Raw genomic sequence first — 19,150 nt, forward strand, 5'->3', positions numbered from 1 at the left:
CCGGTCACCCCGTCCCCTCCGCTATCGAGCTGGGAGGTCCGAAGCCGCCTCTCCCTCTTCAGCAGCTACCCCCGCGGTGCTGCTGGAACCCGCCCCGAAGCAGCTTTTTCACATCAGGACCCCGGGCGTGGGGACGCCTTCCGACCCACGAGGTCCGGAGGGAGCTCGCGCCGAGCGGTGGGCTGCACAGCACACACCCCCACCCCCGCGGGCCGGGGTCACTGAACGATTGATGGAAAGTGCAGAGATGGACGAGTTCACACGCCCTGTCCACAGGTGGGCGCGCGGGCTGTGTGCGCGTGGGTCGCCGGTTCCTCCGCGCGGCGGGCCTTGCTAGCTCCCTCGGTTGCTTTTTCCTTTCTCTCTCTCATCTCTCTCTACTCATCTCTCAAGTCTACGCTCATCTCTCTCTACTCTCTCTCTCTCCTCTCCGCTCTCTCATCTCTCTGGTGTCTCTCTCTGTCTCTCTGCTCTCTCTCTCCTCTCCTCTCCTCTACTCCTCCTCTCTCCTCTCTCCTCCTCCTCAATCCTCCTCTCTCTCATCTCTCTCTCTCTCTCTCTCGTCTCGCTCTCTCTCATCTCCTCTCTCTCCCTCTCTCCTCTCTCTCCCTCTCTCTCTCTTTTTTCCTGGAGCGGAGCCCGGCGCCAGGAGTCTGGAACCAGCCTGACAGCCTTTGAGTTATGGGGGAGGGGCGGGGCGCGCACCCCCGCTGCGAGGCGCGCCCCGATCTGACGCGAGCCCGGGCGGCGGCGCCAGCGGCCCCGAGAGCCGCGCGAACCAGGCCGGCCCGGGCGCGGCCGCCCCCGCCGAGCCAGGCATTCCTTTCCGCTGAAGCTCTGGCCCGCTCGCAGTGCCCGGGGCGACCGGCCTGCCGAGCGGGGGCGGAAGCGGCCCCCTCTACCCCCCGGGAGGTTCTTGGAGGTTCTTCGGTTCCCTGCGGGTCTCCTTCACCCCTAGCTGGTGGTCCCTCCCACCCCAAGCTGGTCCCCTCCACCCCAGTGCGGTCTTTTGTCCCCGTCTGGTTCCTCCCACCCCCAGCTGGTTCCTTCCTTGAGACTGGATCCCACAACACCTCTACACCTCTAGCCTAGTTTGTCCCCACCACCCGCGGTGGCGAGCTCTCCCACAGGTTGGACCCATTCCTCCACCTCTGTGTGATTTTTTCTGTCCCTGCTTGGTCCCCTTCACTCCCTAGTTGGTCCTTCCCTAGCCACTACTGCTTCCTCCAGCCCTCTAGAGGAAGGCAAGTAGACCCCTTTTGTAGCCCAGAAGACCCTGCCTTCTGCTGGCCATTGGGGTCAGTGTCCAGTGGACACTTCCCAGAATCTCCTTTTTTATTTTTTTCCATTGTCTTTGGGACTGGGGACAGCACAGGGAGTACAGAGCAGAGGGATTTGGTCACTGGCTGAATCTGAAACAGAAGACTCAGTCAAGGCCTCTGAATTGCCAGAGAGCACTTGAGTGGGCCAGCAGCGGACAGGACCCAGGTTCTGTGCACAGGTCTCCTCTGGGCAGTGGCAGGGATCAGTTAGGGCAGGCATTCCTGTCAAGCCACCATGCCCCACACCCCTTCTCCGTAGCATGCCCAGCCAGGCCTCCTGATCACCCATCCCACCCAACACCCAGCCAAGTAATTGTAGAGTGTCCTCTGGTCTGTCACAAGCCAGGCCATCTCTGTATAGCCATGTGGCCTTTTGCTTTAGAGGCTCTGGGCTCTGCCCCTCTGCAGGCCCCCTTTGAACCTTGCAGCAAGTCTGGAATAGGTTAATAACAGGGCTGGCTTCCCGATAGAAAGTTTCTAGAAGCCTGGCCGGTCCAGACAGCACAGGGCCTAACCAGAGGCAAGCCTTCAGCACGGAGCCACTTGTTCCTTATTACTGAGAGGCTCACCAGGCCCCACAAGCCCCACTCCTACTGACCCTTGACTGCCTGCAGCTCCAAGAATGCAGGGCCTGTTCTGAAGCTAAGCAGCCTGGCCCCTCCTCCGTCCCCTGCCAAGCGGAGTGGAAACCAAGCCAGACCAAGCTGCTGAGTAGAAATTTCCAGTCTCCTGGCATAGTTGGAAGGGCCTGGGTGAGGTTCAGAGGTTTAGCAGGGCAGACTCAGTGGTACTGAGGTGGGGTGGGACCCCCAGATGTTCCAAAAGATGGCTTCCAGCCCCCAAGCAGCAGAGACGAAGGCTATTGTCCGCTGTAGCCAGTGGAAGCTGGGCCTTTCTGTTCGCCCTTCCCCTGGGAGTCAGTCCATCAGGGACAAAGAGGCTGGGACGGCAGTGTGGAGGAAAGGCTGCGAGATCTGCCCAGAAGCACCCAGCACAACCATTTGTCTGGAAGTAGACTGTCTGCTCCAATGACTAGCCTACTTACTTGCTGAGGCCACCTAGCCTCTCAGGGACAAGTCTTATTAGCTCCTTGGTCACCTAAAGGGACAGGGTTCTCCCAATTGTGTCCTGCCCCTAAAAACAGCTTGAATTGAGGGTACTCGGCACACAGGCAGAACTTGGCTTTGTTCACAGGGCTGTGTGACCTAGCTGAGTCACTCAGCCTCTCTGGGGCCTTGTTCTGTCTGCCCATGCCCCTTGTCTTACATGGGGGGAAATAAGCATTGCACTAGGAAGAGACAGGCTGCGTCCTGGTACTGTCTTGATCTGCGTCCTGAATGGATGAAGGACAGACAGAGGAAGCAGTTAAGCATGGAAGACAGAAAGAAGGGTGGACGGATGGTAGGATAGGCTGGATGACGGGTTGGTGGTTTGGGTGGGTGAGTAAATGGGTGCATGGTGGGCGGATGGGTTTGATGGGAGAAGCGATGAGTGACCCCTGGCCCGGCCTAATGTACTCGGTGAGGCCCCAGTGAACAGCTGGCTTCCAGCAGACAGGCTTAGGGGCTAGGGACAGAAGGGGACAATGACATCTAGACAAGGCTTTGGCATGTAAGGCTTCCTCAGGAGGGAGACAGAGCACTTGCTGTTTTCTGAGAGCCACTGGAATGCCTGACACCCCAAGGAGCTTGCAGTTACACTCAGACACTGATGACAGCCCTGTCGGGGGTACTGTTGCAGATATGGGTTACAGTTCAGACATTTCTGCTGAGCTCCTTAAAATCCCTGGACCAGTTGCCTCAGTTTCCCCATCTGCAAATGGGACCACACCAGAAACTGCACAGCTCCAACGGGGCAGCTTGTGGTGAGGACCTGTCTGCCTCTGACCCGACTGTGTCACTACTTCCCTGCCAGGTGACTTTGGGTATGGCACAGCCTCCCCACAGGCCACACTTTTGCAGGTGCACAGCCAAGCTCTGCTGAACTGGGCAGCTTTGGCCCTTCTGCAAGTGCATGTAGACGTCAGAACGGCCCAGAAACACACACCCGTACTGTGCACTCAGACACACTCCCACAGCACACACTGATGGACACAGAAACATGCTCACACACATCCATGTACATGGACACATGCCCACAGCACACACATCTGTGTACACGGACACACACGTATAAACATGGACACAGGTCTACAACACACACATACAGGCACTGGGGTGTGCTCTGACAGCATATTCAGCCATGCACACAGACATGTCTCCCCATACAACATTAGCTGGTGCACTCTGCCCCTGAGTATGGACAACTGCCCCAGTACCCTGGCCCCTGCATAGGGTCACACTCCCACAGTCGAGATGCTGGTGCACACCAACACATCTGCATAGCACACATACAGGCCGCACAGATCCAGGCACACTTGCCTGCAGCACACAGACACGCCCACACTGTGCAGCTCCCCACACAGCAGCTCACACTCCTGCTCACACTCACACCCTTGCTCCGCTGAGCGCCAACTGTTGGCGCGCGAGTGGGGAGGGGGAAGAAGCCCACGACTCAGCGAGGAAGAGGGGCGCGGGGGGTGCGCGGGCGGGCGAGGAGATGACAGCCCGCGGTCCCCCTCGAGTCCCGGCTCATGAATATTAATGCGGCGGTAATTAAAATGCAGGGACGCAGCAGGATGGATGCGGTGCCTCCGGAGCGCTGTGCGGCGCGGGCGGGTGGAGCGGTTCCACGGCCGAGGCCGGGCCGGGGACACCTGCGTCCCGGTCCCCTCCGCCCCCGCGCCCTCGGGCGGGCTGCGCGCCAGGCCGCCTTCCCGGAGCCGCCTTCCTGCGCGGCCGCTGATGTCAGAGGCTCAAAACTTTCCGCTTCCCGCCTGGCGGCCTCGGGCCCTGAGTCATCGCCGCCCCCGGAGCCCTGGCCCGCGACGTGTTTGTGCAGAACCAGGCTCTGCTGGCCCTGCCTGACGTCAGGGCTCGGGCCGCCAGGCCGCACAGCTGGGACGATGCCACCCGGGGGGCCTAGAGGAGGGTGTGCACCTGCGTTTTTAGGTTTAAAAGCAATGCTAGTTGCCTGACCTTGGACAGGGTCTTTCTGTCTCTGGGGATCTCTGACTTCCTCATCTGCCTCTTAGCAGATGCTCCTCAAATCTGTACAGCCTTGAGAGGTGCGGTGACCCCTTGCCCGTGACCCCACCCAGTACTCCTTTGGCTGAGGCAGGAGCATTGCTGGGAGTTCAGTTCAGCCTGGGCTGCCGCCGTGTGAAAAGAAGGTGGAAGAAGAAATGAAGGATGAAAAAAAACTGGCCGAAGTGGGAGTATTTTTAACCCAAGCTCTCTGCAGGCAAGGCCAGTCTGATTTACTTAGCAAACTCAGGCCAGCCAGGGCTGCACTGTGAGTGTCTCAAAACAAAACAAAAACAACAGTCAAAACCTAGAGAACTAGTGGGGGGGGGGGCAACCCCAATCGATACATCTACAGTACAAGCCCTAATCTAAAACGCAGGGGAAGCTGAAGAAGAGGCAGAGACGGTAAGAGCCAGGGTCCAACACATCTGCTGTGGGGCTGTGTCTTCTATACATGGCAAGGGAGTCGCACCCATGAAATCTCAACAATGTGGCCACCTAAACAAGACCTTCATAATGACACTACCAGTAAACATGCCCTCGCCTTCAGGGGAGGTGGGAATCTTACAAGGCACCATCCCTAGATGGGGTAATGGCTACAGAAAGAGGGAGGCTCTCGAGGGACAGGCCCCTTGATAGGTTATCTAATCCCAAATAAGTCATACACACATACATGTACAAGAACACTACTAACTGGGCTCAGCAGGTTTTGTGTGTGTGTGTGTGTGTGTGTGTGTGTGTGTGTGTGTGTGTGTGAAGATGACCCCCACCAGCCACCTGAGGCAGGTGGGAGAGCTAGCCCTGAGGTCAGAAGGGCAGGAGAGCTACTCCTGCCTCCCACCAGCTACAACACTGGGGAGAACAGGCCCTGCACCTCACCTGGGCAGCATAATAAAGCCAGCCCCATTAGCAGAGGTGTGGGCAAGCCAGCCCTGAAGTTGTGAGCATGGAAGAACTGTTCCGTTACCTGTCATGTGGTGTCATGGGCAGGAAAGAGACCCCCCCCAAGACACACACACACACACACACACATACACACACACACACACACTCAGTGCCTGAGGCAGATGAGAGCTGTCCCTGCCCCTCATCTGCCGCAGCCCTGGGGAGACTGACCCCGGTGCCATGCCTAGGCAACAGTGAAGCTGGCCCTGATGAATTAGGCGTGGGAAATCTGACCCTAAGGATGTGGAAGCAGGAGAATTTGCCCTGCCCCTTGCTTTTCGCACAATGGATGAACAAGGCAACGCAGGAGAGCTCACCCTGGTGGTGAGGACAGGGATAGCTGGCCAGCTGAAGGCCTGGAACCAGGGTTATGGGTTGGCCTACCCCAATGTCCACCCCATCTGTGATCTGCTGGAGCATGTGAAAGGACTGGTCCTGCAGACCCAAAGCCACAGAATTTCCACAACATAGGCAACAGCAAGATAACCAAGAGGAGTTCCAGCATCGATAGTGTAGCCGAAACCAGAGGCCTCGAACCAGACCCATGACTCTCTGCCATGAAGTAAAGATGTATGGACAAAAGGGTTTACTGTGAGACTCACTGTGTCACAACACAACTTCCAGGGCAAGATTCTCCCCCCCTTTCTCTCTTAAATTTTATTGTGGGGGCTCCAAGGGCAGAGGGTAGATACACAGGGAAGAGAAATAAATGGGACTGAGATGCATAATGTGGAAGACACAAAGAATAAATAAAAAGACAGTTTAAAAAACGACAAAGAAGAGGTCATAGGGAATTGGGGTGCACAAAAAAAGAAAATAAAATCTGCAGACTCAAGGAGCTAATTGTGCAAGCTGGGTAATCAGAGGCTGAGATGAGAAAGGGACCCACCACCTGGCCAGCTGTTAAGGGATGACTTTGGATGAAGGTGCCATTGATGTCAGGTCTGGGTTCAAATCCTAGTCTGGGCCCCTGCCCCCTCCTGTGCCCTCCAACCAGAGGTACTGGAAGACGAGCTAGCAGAGCCATTCTGTTAGCAGCTCTTGGCCGCCACACAGAGTGTGAGCTCCCAGCACGGCCAGTGTGCTGCTGGCTCTTTCCATTGCTGGTCGGGACCCAACTTACTGAGGGAAAACCAAGACTAAGCTGAACTGCTGCTCTCAGGGCCCGATGGGGCGGGGGTGTCAGGATCTGCTCCTGGGTCCTCAGAGCTGTCCAGCATCCCTCCCTGAACCAGCAGAAACCCTCACCTGGGCAGCAACTGAGACTCACCAGCTCTGGGATCCCTGCCCACGCTGTGGAAGCTAACGGACCTTGTAGGCAGCTGCACACACACACACACACACACACACACACACACACACGCACGCACACGCACACACGCACGCACACCAGCGCCTCAGCCTCGCTGGAGATCTTTCAAGTCCTCAGTGCTCCCTCCCCAAGACTCCTCCTCATGCCTCTGGGCCTTCGCACAGTGCTGGTGCTGTTCTCACTGCTGGAACACTCCGTGCCTCACCCTGCTTTTCCAGTTAACTCCTCTGACTCCATCTCTGCTTAGCTCTTTCCCTTGGGGTGTGTCCCAGTTAGCACCACCCCGACACACACACACACACACACACACACACACACACCATCCACATGGCACAGACTCCATTACACAGCCCGTTCTGTATACCTGACACTGGCTTTCCTCAGGTCAGCCGGGCCTCCCATGGCCTCTAGCCTTATCCCTTAGTGGCATAGACCTCTGCTGGCCTAGGCTTCTCTGGTCCAGTACCAGACCCCGCCAAGTCTTGCTCCAAAGTTAGCCTCTACCCTTTCAACCTCACACTCTTTGCTGCCCCAGTTCCATCTTCTGTTCATCCAGCGGCTGTCCTTCCTGTGGGCTAGCCTTCACCCTCTCCCAGTCACTTTTCTGACCCCTATCCCAGCTCAGAGCTGCATCCCTAAGGTAACCTCTGTCTTGAGCCTCAACCTTCTCACCTGTAAAATGGGAAAATACTAAAGAATACCTTGTAAAAACTTGGCAATGTCCTGGTGGGAATCTTTTGTGTGGCTAAAAACAAAACAAAACAAAAGGTGGGTGAGCTTATGGAAGAAAGCAGCCAGTCAACATACTTGCAGAGCTCCCCCCCACACCCTGTTCCCTTGAGTACCCTTGGCCCAGCAGGAACCCAGCACCCACACTTAGAGAGGGGCATATCCTTTCATATGCAGAGATGCAGAAACCAAGACCCTAGAAGAGAGGGCACGTGGCTTTGGGAAGCATCTCCCCAATCTGGAGTCTGAACTGTGTATAGAGGGTACCAGTCAGCCTTGGTGTGTCCAGAGTCCAGCAGAGACAGGCAGCAAGCGAGTAAAGACAGTGTATGTGAGAAACATGGGAAGGAAGGCTGCGGGGGTGGGACCCACGAGCCACAGTGCGGGGAGGCAGGAGCCACCATGGGGGGGAGCCGCCGTGGGGGGGGCAGAAGCCACCGTGCGGGGGGGGGGGCCCAGGAGCCACCGTGCGGGGGTGGGGCCCACGAGCCACCGTGAGGGGGAGCCACCGTGGGGGGGAGCCACCGTGGGGGGGGCAGGAGCCACCGTGCGGGGGTGGGGCTGTTTCTAGGGCTTCATTGGTAGACAGCTTGTCTAATATGCACAAGGTCCTGTGTTTGGTCCAAAGCACTGCATCAAACCAGGCTGGTGACCTAGGTTTGCAATCCCAGCACTCAGGACTTGGAGGCAGAAGGATCAGGAATCCAAGATCGTCCTTGACTGTATAACAAGTTTAAAGCTAGCCTGGATTACTTGAGATTCTGATTAAAAAAAAAAAAAGTGGGGAATAAAAGTCCTTGCCAGGCAGTGGTGGCACATGCCTTTAATGCCAGCATGCAGAGGCAGGCGGGGTCTCTGTGAGTTTGAGCACAGCCTGATCTACAAAATGAGCTGCAGGCTACCCAGAGCTATTACACAGAAACCAAAAAAAAACCCAAAACAAGCAAAAGGCCCCTAAATGTGTTATATATGGACTCATGCGAATCCCGGAACTCCTGGAATTTTCTTATCGTTCCACTCCTATCTAATATGTTTTGCGTGCCATTGCCTTTGCCTTAGCAGGGAGCAGCAGGTGCTTAAAGGCAAACTTGGGGGCAGGAGAGATGGCTCAGTGGTTAAGAGCACTGTTGCTCTTCCAGAGGACCTGAGTTTGGTCCCAGCCCCCACATCAGGTGGATTATAACCATCTATAACTCTAGATCCAGGGGATCCTACACCTCTGACAGAGTGATCGCAGCACAGGCTAGACCTATAACAGAGTGACAGCAGCACAGGCTAGACCTATAACAAACAGAGCGATAGGGCGATTTGGTGATCTGACCAGGTACTCAGGTTCAACCCACGACATGACAGCTAGGGGCTGGTGATGTCCTTACAGCCCAGGATACACCCAGACCTCAATGAAACAACAGGTGAAGAGACAGGCTGGCAGACAGGGACCCTTTGAAGCCACACTACTATTCCAAGGAGGTGGTAGGATTCATACTTGGACCACAATGAAGCCCAAGTTCTATCTACCAGGCTGCCCTGCCTCTGCTTCTCGTCAGACAAGATGGGTGCATTTCATAGAGAAGCCTGGGAAAAATGGCTGGACGCAGGTGCGAGTTGCAGTTCAGGTCATCAGGGGAACTGGTTGATGTTCACGAGACACAGGCCCCCACCCCTGTGTTAGCACGGGGAGGAATCTCTCAGGATCACCCCTCCGGCCAGCTGTACTCTTTACAAAGAAGAGCTGCAGTTTCGAGGGGTATTGGCCCCTCTGTAAGTAGCTAGAAGTGAGATGGACCACTGGGTTTTGATCTGGGTCTGTGGCTTGCCTCTTGTGTCACAGAACCTCCGTGCCTAAGAGCATGAGGTCCCTTTACACAGGGGCTGGGAGGAGTCAGTGCTGGTGCAGACAGCACGCGGTGCATCCTAGCTGTTCCCTCAGAACCTGGAATCCAGCGGTCTGCTATGATCCAGTGGTCCCCTGCAATACCCAGTGGCCCAGCCTCCACGATGCTGGGCATTCTGCTGAGACCTGGAGAAGAAGCAGCTGCGAGCTTGGCTGCTAAGCCCTATTCCTGGTGCACAATGGCTGGGAGTGAAGCAAGCTGGCCACTGGATACTTCGCAAATCATCAGCTCCTGCTATATCATTTCTGCTGGGCTCAGGGTGGGGGTGGGGGGTCAGGGGAAGCCCCGTACACACATACCCAGGACGTGACCAGCAGAAAGCAAGGCTCCAAGCTGAGCTAGCGGGGAACAAAAAGACCCAGTGCAGAAATGAATGTAATGTGTCCTACCTAAACAGAGAGAGCTGGGGCCAGTGTTTGGAGCTTAGAGCCACAGCGGATGAGAAGGTGGCATCGGGGTAGAGCGGGCCATCAGTGGGGCATGATGTGGCCGGGAACTCAACTTAGAAGCCAGCTCTGCTGCAGAGGGAAGATTGCCCTGGGTGACCTAGGGAAGGATACTAGGTGGGCATGGCGTGTGGGAGAGGAGCCCTGGGAGGGGGCAGGAGAAGAGCACTGGGCATGGGAGATTACAGGGAGAGCCTGCAATGGCTTCTGGGATCAGCCGGGGTGGGCGTGGCTGGAAGCAAAGGGCAAAAGGAAATTCCAAGAAAGGAGCCCCTGGATCCAGGGAAGACCACCCCAGCTGCAGTTGCAGCCCAGGGCACTTGGCAGGAACTCCTCCACCAAACTGGTGATTCAGGGAGCAGCATGGTTGGAGCCCTATTCCCTAGACCCTGAAGCTCCCTTCTCAGAGACCCCAGCCCAGCTCTTGGGCCCCAGAGGGTTGTCTAAACTGCCATGTGGGCACCCTCAGCCCTCAGGTGACCAGCAGATGGCTATCTGGGGGGTGTGGCCTGAGCAGCTCTCAGACTGCGGTGCCCACACACTCCTGAGTATGCAGAGCTCCCATGTAAGCAGGACCTGCGTGAGACAACGAGTTGGTACAAATAGAGCTGAGCCCCCCGCCCCCCCACCCCGCAAGGAAGCTAGCCACTGGGTATTCGCTTCCGGACCCCAGGAAAATGAGAACTGGAAATCCAAACCCAACTGTCCTTAGGAAGGTGGGTTTGCCAGGGAGGAGGAAAGGAATTTGATTTAGCTGTTTGCTAGTCTGGTTTATAACTTGTAAACACTCAGGTAGGCCTGTGGGCCTCTGTGTACACTCGGGCCTCGGCCCTTCAGTCTCCCACAGAGAAGCAGTCTTTTGGGACAGGAGCTGACCCTCGACCATGTTCCACCAGCTGGGGACCCTAAATTACTTTCAGACTCTCCCAGCCCCCTCCTTGTACCTGCCCCTAGGATCCTCCGTCGTTGTGGGTTCTGTCCCAGACCATATCCCTGGAGATGGAGCATCTCCAGTGTCACTGGGCAGCTACAGGGGGTTTGCTGGGGTCTGCCCAGCTGAGCACTGTTTAGCTTCCTGCAGCAAGCAGCGCTTCCCAGCAGAGCAAAAGCCTAAGAAACCGGGCCCTGAGACTGGTAGGGTGTAACCTTGAGCCATTTGTTCTCCTGAAACCCCATCTTCCCAAAGGTACCACTCTCAGGCGTAGGGCCCACGTGTGCCCCGCATTTGGCAAGCACATGGCAGGGATTAGAAAGAGCCCGAGTTACATCATTCACTTCTTTTTACAGCGGTGAAAAACAAGCCACGGTTCAGCGAGGTGCAGCAGTCTGTCCAAGGTCACACAGCCTGGAACAGGACAGGGTTGTCCCACTTAGGCAGCACCCACGGGACTGTACGGCCGTAAGCCTGAGCCTCCTTCACTTCTCCTCATCCTCACAGCTCTCGGGCTCTGCCGGCCGCGTGGGGGCAACGGAGGTGGGTGGCAGAGGGCAGCTTGCAGGGAGGAAGGGGTTAAAACGCTCCGCCGCATTGGGCCGGCCTCCAGGAGAGCCAGCCAATGGACGCGCTTGGTGATGAGGTAATGCTGGGACGCGGAGTGGGCGGGGCCTGAGTGGACGTCGCAACTACTCCTGGCTTCTGCTCTTCCTAGCAACCCTTCACCTTTGACCTTGACATCCCGGTTCCTCCCACAGTCCTGAGGGACAGAGCTCACCAGCCTCCTGCAGCACTGAGCTTCAAGCTCTGCTGCAAGTGTCCAGAAGCATCCTGGCCTGAGTCGCACCCCCTGGGCCTCAGTTTCCCTTTCCGCAATTCCATAATTGTCAAAGGCCTTCCAAATGGGGGACCTACGTGAATCCCAGGCAGCCTTTCCTGCTTTTGACCTCTGTCCTATTCCGGTGGCTCCCAGAGTCTGGGGGCAAGGAGTCACCTCGCCAGTCACACCCTCTACATGGTTCCAACCCATCCTGGGGGGGAGGGCTCCGCCCCGGACTAGTCCTCCTGCTTCCTTCCCGCTGTGCCAGAAGCTAGCTGCTGCTGCAGAGGGCTTGCAGTGGTAGTTAGAGGACAAAGTTCATCCAATCACCTGGCCTAGCTGAGCTACATTAGTTGAGCGTCTACTACGCACCCAGTGCTCGGGCTCCAGATGACCTGGCGCCCTATAGCTCTCCTATGCATGCTGCGTGCGACAGGCCGCCCGGGCACGAAGCGGTTAACGCCCTTGCAGCGAGCTGGCAGAGTCGGCTGCCCGGCTTATTAGTCAGCCGGCGGGGAGGGGGCGGAGTGAGGGAGGGAGGGGTTCAGTGGAGAGCCGCAGAAAACTATTCTCAGGGGCTCCCGAGTGTGGGGAGGGCGGCGCAGCGGGAACTGCCGCTTCCCAGAAAGTTGATTATTTTTAACCCAGGAAGAAGAAAGGAAGGAGGCCCAGGGAGAACTCAGAGAAAGGAGGAGAGGAAAAAGGAGAGGAGAGATTGAGAGAAGAGAGGAGAGATGTGGCGGGGGGAGGGGGAAGCAAGGAGCGAGGAAGAGAAGGGATTCGGAGGGGGAAGGGCAGGGCAGGGAGGAAGGAGAGGCTGATGTATTCCCAGCAAGGATTGGGGGCGTTCTGGCCGGGTTCTGGAAAAGGAATAGATGTGGGGTCACTGCCTTCTGCCTGCCCATCCTTGCTGGGCCCACCATCCTGCTGCCTTTCAGGGGCTTGAGGGCAGGCGGGGGCGGGGGTTGGCACAGGGCAGCCCCAGTCTCTCCTGGGAGTGCTTTCGGGTCAATGGGTGGTACTAGGGAAGGCTTGTTCTGGTTTCCCGAGGACTCCTGGGTCTCAGCACCACTGAAGCTCTGGGAAAGAGGACAAAGGGGATATCTTGGTTCTTGGGCAGGGAGGGGATTCACAGGAGAGGTCCCCAGGTCACTCACTTCTCTACCTCTAGGTGGTAACTGGCTGAAAAGGCACCTCAGAGGAGGGAGCTGGGTTCCCAGTGCCAGATAAGACAGAGACAGCTGGCCCACAGGCTCACACTCCTTCAGGGGAGGCTGAACTAGGAAAGTCATAAAAAAAATGCATTGGGTACCCCCAAGAAAGCAGCGGACTGAAGTATCAGAGGTCTAGGCAGGCTGGTGGGGATGGGTGGGAGGGGGGGTCTGATCTCAGCAGGGGTCAGAAGTCTCCTAGAAGGGGGCCTGAGGACCTACAGGAATGACTAACTCACTGACACAGGGCCAGGGAAGACAGGACTGACAGTCCCCAGGCCTCAGCTCCAAGTGGCCTGGCAGTTCCCGAGACTGGAAAGCTTATGGAGCAGAAAGAACAGGTCTCCAAAGCTCCCTGGGATTGTGGGGAACAAGGAGCCTAGAGCAGACACTAGGAGCCAAGCACTTGGGGCCACCATCAGGAGAAAGTTGGGGTAACCTTCCCTTGGGAAGGGACCTCTGGGCCCCGGGAGCTGACGTCCAGCTTGGTTTGGGGTGAGGAGGACAGGACTGGTTTGGGTGAAGGAGGAATCAGGGCGCCTCCTGGACTCTAGCTATTTGATACTGGGAGCTGGTGCTGTCTAGGAGGGAGGGGACAGCTCCTAGGAGCAGTCTCAGAGGTCAGGTTTGCTTATTGAGGGTGCTGTGGGGATAGCTGGGTGTGCCAGGTGGAAGGAAGGCACGGAGAGTGTTTAGTTGGGCTGAAGGAACCGGAGTGGCATTGAAGAATATTCTAGAATCTTGGTGAACTAAGTTCCATCATGGTGGGTCTACAGTGCCAGCAGAGGAATCTGAGTGTGTTATGGCAATAACAGATGTGTGTGCACAGAGGGAGGGCAGGGCGCTGTTCTGTGTTGGATACAGGGAGGCACCGCAGACAGGACAGTGCGTGGCCAGCAGGGCGTAGCCTCTGCCAGGCAGGGCCCATGCTTAGACACCAGGAAGATGATGAGCGTGGGTTAAGAGCCCCCGGGTGTGACGAGGTGGCAGAGAAGCGTGTTTCTTGCTCTCAGGGCCATGCCTCCACTTGAGATGGACTAAGAGGGACCCAGATACCCCTACACAGTTACTCTGGAGCCCTGACCAGTCTCTGACTCTTCCCCAGAGGCCATCTTGGTCCTGCTCTGCCCCTGGCTTTACCTCCAAAGACCTTAAGAACAGCCTCACTAGGTCATTTCCCACCCTGAACTGCTGGCTGGGGACTGTCCTGCAATACAAAGAGTTCAGCACAGGCTTGTCCCACCCAGCCAGGAGCCTAAGCTAGGGGGAGAGTTAGCGCTACAGTCTGAGCTAAGAGCAGAGCCACTGCAGAGTGCGGAGTCCCAAATGCCATGGAACAGGCAGAGCGGAGTGGGGGGGGGGAAGAGTTGGTGGCTTGGAACTGAGTCCTCGTACAGTGTGCCTCAGTCTCTCTAGCTTCTGCTGACCCTGAGCTGTATTCACAGGCATGGAAACGGGGTGGGGGAGCTTGAGGCTGTGCCCCTACCGGCCAATCAGCCCTACCAATGTCAAGAACCTGAGCAATAGAGACACAGCGGAGGGGGAAGGTTCTAGCACTCACAAAGGAAGCCAAAGTTCTCCTCATCCTCCAGCTCTGATGGGACCTCCATGTCGAATAACCATCAACCCTGCTGCTGTGCCCCACCCTCTCACCTCCTCCTCCAGGGCTGTGTGACATAAAGCCTTGGTCTAGGACAGACCTGAATCCACACCGTGGCTGACACTTCACTCAGCCCACCTCCCCCACCCCTAACTCCATCTGCAAAGTGCATGTAGTCACTGTTTCTGGGCCCTTGGAAGCAGAGAAGGACGGAGGCCAGTCTGTCAGGAACAGGCCTGAGGCCCACTGGTATAAGGGTGAAGGCTAGAGCCCTCTAAGGCAGAAGAGACCCAGACTTCCCACCATCCTCTGTGAGAAGCCAAATTCAGAATGGTTGGCCAGGGCCCCAGAGTTACAATTCCTGCTCCATCCCCACCAGGCTTCTCTGAGCTTCGGGGATCTGTCCCCCTCAACAGGGCCTGTGGAGCACAAAGGGGGGAGCCCAGGCAGAGAAAGAGCCGCGGGCGGGCGGGCAGCAGGCGGGCAGGCAGGCTCTGAGCGGCTTTGCTCGCTTTCTTCTTCTTCCCTCTTTCTTTGTTAAGCTCCTTTTCAGCTGCACAGGCAGAGCCTGGGTGTTCCGAGCTGACAATAATTGCTGCGTCTAGACAGTGTCTGGTAGGAGGCCTCCTCTGTGCCTGCTGGCCTCCCGGAGGCTCCCAGGCCTGGCCCACAGCCCCTGCCCGGCACCCTCGGATGGTTCCCACACCCCTGCCCCTCTGTGGATGCCAAGGGCCCCCAAGTCTGTCTGCCTTCTGATTCAGTCTTGGAGTGCATTTCCCCTTCTCCTCCTTTAGGGTCCGTAGTCTCCCTACTCTCTTCCATCTTGTGGCCTAAAATTTGGGAGCAAGATACTGCCCAGGTGTCAGGTGTTTCAGAGGTCTTCCTGTGAAGGAACCAGAACTCAACCCATGCTCGGCAGGTGGCTGTGTAGGAGGCCAGGGCAGCTCCCCTTGCTGCGTTCTGAGCTGAGCCTGGAATCTCAATTTAGAGTTGGAATCAATTCTAAAATGCTCTTCTAGGTTCTTCATAGCCTTCCCCACCCAAAGTCCAACAAGAGCACACGGGAATCAACACAGGAAGACTTAGAATGTCTCAGACTGCTGTAGACAGTCATGGATAGGTGTTTTCAAGACATTGGGGATGGGGACAAGAAACCAATGTCAAGAGTTCTGAGATCCATCTGTGCCCAGCTCAGCCCCATAGCTCTGGAAAATTCCCCAGAGTCTCCAAGAGGATGCTGGGGCAGGCACTCAGGGTGAGCTCAGCCCCGCCCCGCTCTGAGCACTGCAGACTCTGTTTGCATCTTAATGTGCTTAACTCTCCCTAGGAGAGGCCCTGGGAGACTGAGAGGAGCTAGAAAATTCCAAATGAACCTCTGATTAGCACCTCTTTATTTTTATTGTATTTCATCCAGGGGGGAAGGATGGTAGGATGTACATGCTCCTCGGGGTGTTTACATGTATGAGGGTGCATGCCCACAGATGCAAGCCTGTGGACACCAGAGGTCGCTGTCCTGTATCTTCCCTCCAGCCTTGTGTTTTGAGACAGGGCATCTCATTCAACCCAGGGCTCCCTAATTTGTCTAGGCTAACCAGCAAACTCCCGGATCTGCCTGTCTGTGCCTCCCCAGCCCTGGAGTAAGAGATACCATTGTGTCTAGCTTTTAAGTGGGTGTTGGGAATCAAACTCAGATCCTGATCCTTTCATGGCAGGTACAACTGAGCCATCTCCCCACCTCCTGGTTAGCAAATGCTGTTTTTTATAGGTCAGGAAGTGGAGCAGAGAGGAGCTTGCTCAAAGACAGGCAGGCAGAAGTAGAGAAGCCAAAATCTGAAGCCCCAGACGCTGGCATCAGAAGCCCAGTAATGATTCACTGTGCACGACCACACAGGCAAGAGAATTGGGAGTTTGAAGCCAGCTTAGGAAGAACTAGGGGTTTCTCTCAGGGGCAGAGCCCTTGCCTAGAGCATGCAAGGTCTTGTGTTCATCTCCAACATGGTAAATAAGAAATACAAGTCGAGCCTGGCATGGTGGCCACACCTGTCATCCCAGCACTTGGGAGGCTGAGGTAGGCATGACCAGGCCAGCCGGGGCTACATAGTGAGGCCCTGTCTCAAACCAAAACCAAAACCGAAACCAAAAAAATAAGTCAGTCCTAGGTCAGCTTGCTTCAAAAATAAAACAAAAAATCACATGCAAACATAAAAGAAATATATGAAACTCAAGTTAACCCATGAGAGGGACATTAAAATTGTCCTGCAGACCTGGGGCTGAGTCCAGTGTCGTATGCTGAAGAAGAACGGAGAATACCTGGGATTCCCACCCCATGTGTCGACACGTGTGTTGGGTGTAATGGTACCCCAGGCCAAAAGAGCCTAGCAAGCCCACTCTTTCAAGGTGTGTGTGTGTGTCTGTCAGCTATCAGTCTGAGTGTGTGTATGCATCTGTGTGTTGTATGTCTTTGTGTGTATGTGAGTGTGTGTCTGTCTGTGTGTATATGTGTGTATGTATGTGTCTGTGTGTTAGGTATGTATGTATATGTGTATGAGTGTATGTGCATGTATGTGTGTATCTGTATGTATGCCAGTATGTGTCTGTGTGTGTTGTATGTATGTTGTGTTTCTGTATATGTGTGTATGTGTGCATGTATGTGTGTATGTCTGTATGTGTATGTGTGTATGTGAGTATGTGTCTCTGTGTGTGCTGTATGTATTGCATGTCTGTATATGTATGTATGTGTGTATGTATGTGTGTATTTTTGTATGTGTGTATGTGAATATGTGTCTCTGTGTGTGTTGTATGTGGTGTGTCTGTATATGTGTATATGTATGTGTGTATGTCTGTATGTGTATGTGTGTATGTGAGTATGTGTCTGTGTGTGTTGTATGTATTGTGTGTCTGTATATGTGTGTATGTGTGTATTTCTGTGTGTGTGTGTAAATGTGAGTATGTTTCTCTGTGTGTGTGTTTACAGACAGCATGTTCTTTCTTGCCTCCTCCTCTAGCTGTCTCTAATATATTCCATAAACTTACACTGAGAAGACCAATGTGAAACTCCTTCCTCATGAGACCATGGCCTAGAGGAGACCGCCAAGTGGGGCAGTTCCAGCCAAGGGGCTGGGTGTTATCATGTGAGGGACAAGGGACCTCTGGGAACCAAGGACAGGCTCTAGATCCAAGGTTTCCCTGGAGGGGCCTGAACTGACAAGGGCTCCTTCAGGGTGAGGAGAAATGCTCTGGGAAGAGGGGTCTCCACAGCTGCTCAGGCTGAGCAGTAGGTAGGTGGAACTGGGACCAAGCCCAGGGTGCCAGGAGTGTCCTTGTACAAGGCCATAAAGATGCCCATGCCCACAGAGAAGGTTTGCTGGCTGGGAGAGGTCTGCGGATTGTGGCAAGACTCCTGCTAGCCCCTAACGTCTGGGCTGGCCTGTGGGTTGTGCTCTTCATAGTCCGAGACAAAGGCTGGTGGAGGAGGCTCTGCTATCAAAGGGGCAAACATGGAGGCAGAAGGACAGGAGGAGGGTCAGGAGAGGCTAAGACTTTTTTCTTCAGCCAACCCCCAATCCTTGTCTAAGCTCTCTGATTTTGGGGCCTGCTTCCTGGCCACAGGCCACCCGGAGCCCTCCACCCTAGCTCAAGGTGAATAGAGGTTGCTGCCGTTCAGCAATTCTGCCTCCCTGCAGGCCCAGCCCAGGCCCAGCCCAGGCCCAACCTCCTGGTGTTTGTGTGTGCTCTGTGGTCAACACGGGCAAAAACATCCTCAACCTCCTCAGCCTCTAGAAGGTGGGGAACAAAGGAGGGGAGGGAGGAAGGATGAGAGGGCTGCCCTCCCCCCACAAGCAACATTAGCCACCTTGTACAATCTGACATGGAGAAATTTGCCACAGGTCCTGTCCAGTCCCCGCTCCTTTGACCTGGCCAGAGACAGAATTCTCCATTCCTGCAGGGCCCTGCTCAGGGGCCTCCCTGGAAGCTTTTGGCCTCCCATCACCTGAGGACTATTTAACCCATCACTCACTCTCCCTCGGATGCCTTCCCAGCACCTCCAGGACACATAATTTCAGAAGAGTTCTAGCGTCTTTGTCAACCTTGGGGCACACAGAGAAGGCTGGGAGGAGAGCCCGCCGGCGCTGCACTTTGTCACCATGGCCGCGGAGCCCCTGGGAGCCTTTGGTTGTCCGGCCTGAGAAATGGGCATCCTGGGGGCCTAGCCACCCCAAGGGAAGCTTGGCTGGACCCCTTCAGGAGAGACAAAGAGCGCCCGCACCCCCGGGAGCCGCGCCCCTGCTGGAGAGAGCAGCCCGCAGCCCGCCAGCCCGCACAGCCAGCAGGCCATACATAATTCATTGCCAAATGGAGCCGCGGGCGCTCGCGCCGGGCCTCTCTGCGCCTGGCACTTCGCTGACTGCTCCTCGCACGTCGCCTCGTTGCATCTTCATGGATGCCGGGTGTGAGCCTCCCCCACTCACCCAGTGCGACACCGGGGCTCCCTCGCAGGGCCTCCACAGGAGCCACACAACTTCTCACTGACCAGCAGGGCCCCCGGCAGCGCCCCGCCCATCACTGCTGAGGAAATAAACAAGGTGGTGGAGGGAAAGGGTAGAGGGATGGACCGCAGACAGGTCCCTGTGGGTGGAGAGCCTGAGGCACCTGATGCCAGCTGCCCCTGCCACCTCTCAGCATCCTTGTCTCCTTGAAGACATGCTGTGGCCCTGGCCACCCAAAGTACTAGCCTGGCATTGGAGTGGCAACGGGCTCAGCGTCACCAAGGGACCCTCTGACAGGCAGGGAGTGATGGAAAATCGGGAAAG

The sequence above is a fragment of the Arvicola amphibius genome, chromosome 7 (genome assembly GCF_903992535.2).
Source record: "Arvicola amphibius chromosome 7, mArvAmp1.2, whole genome shotgun sequence".
In the NCBI taxonomy this organism is placed as follows: Eukaryota; Metazoa; Chordata; class Mammalia; order Rodentia; family Cricetidae; genus Arvicola; species Arvicola amphibius.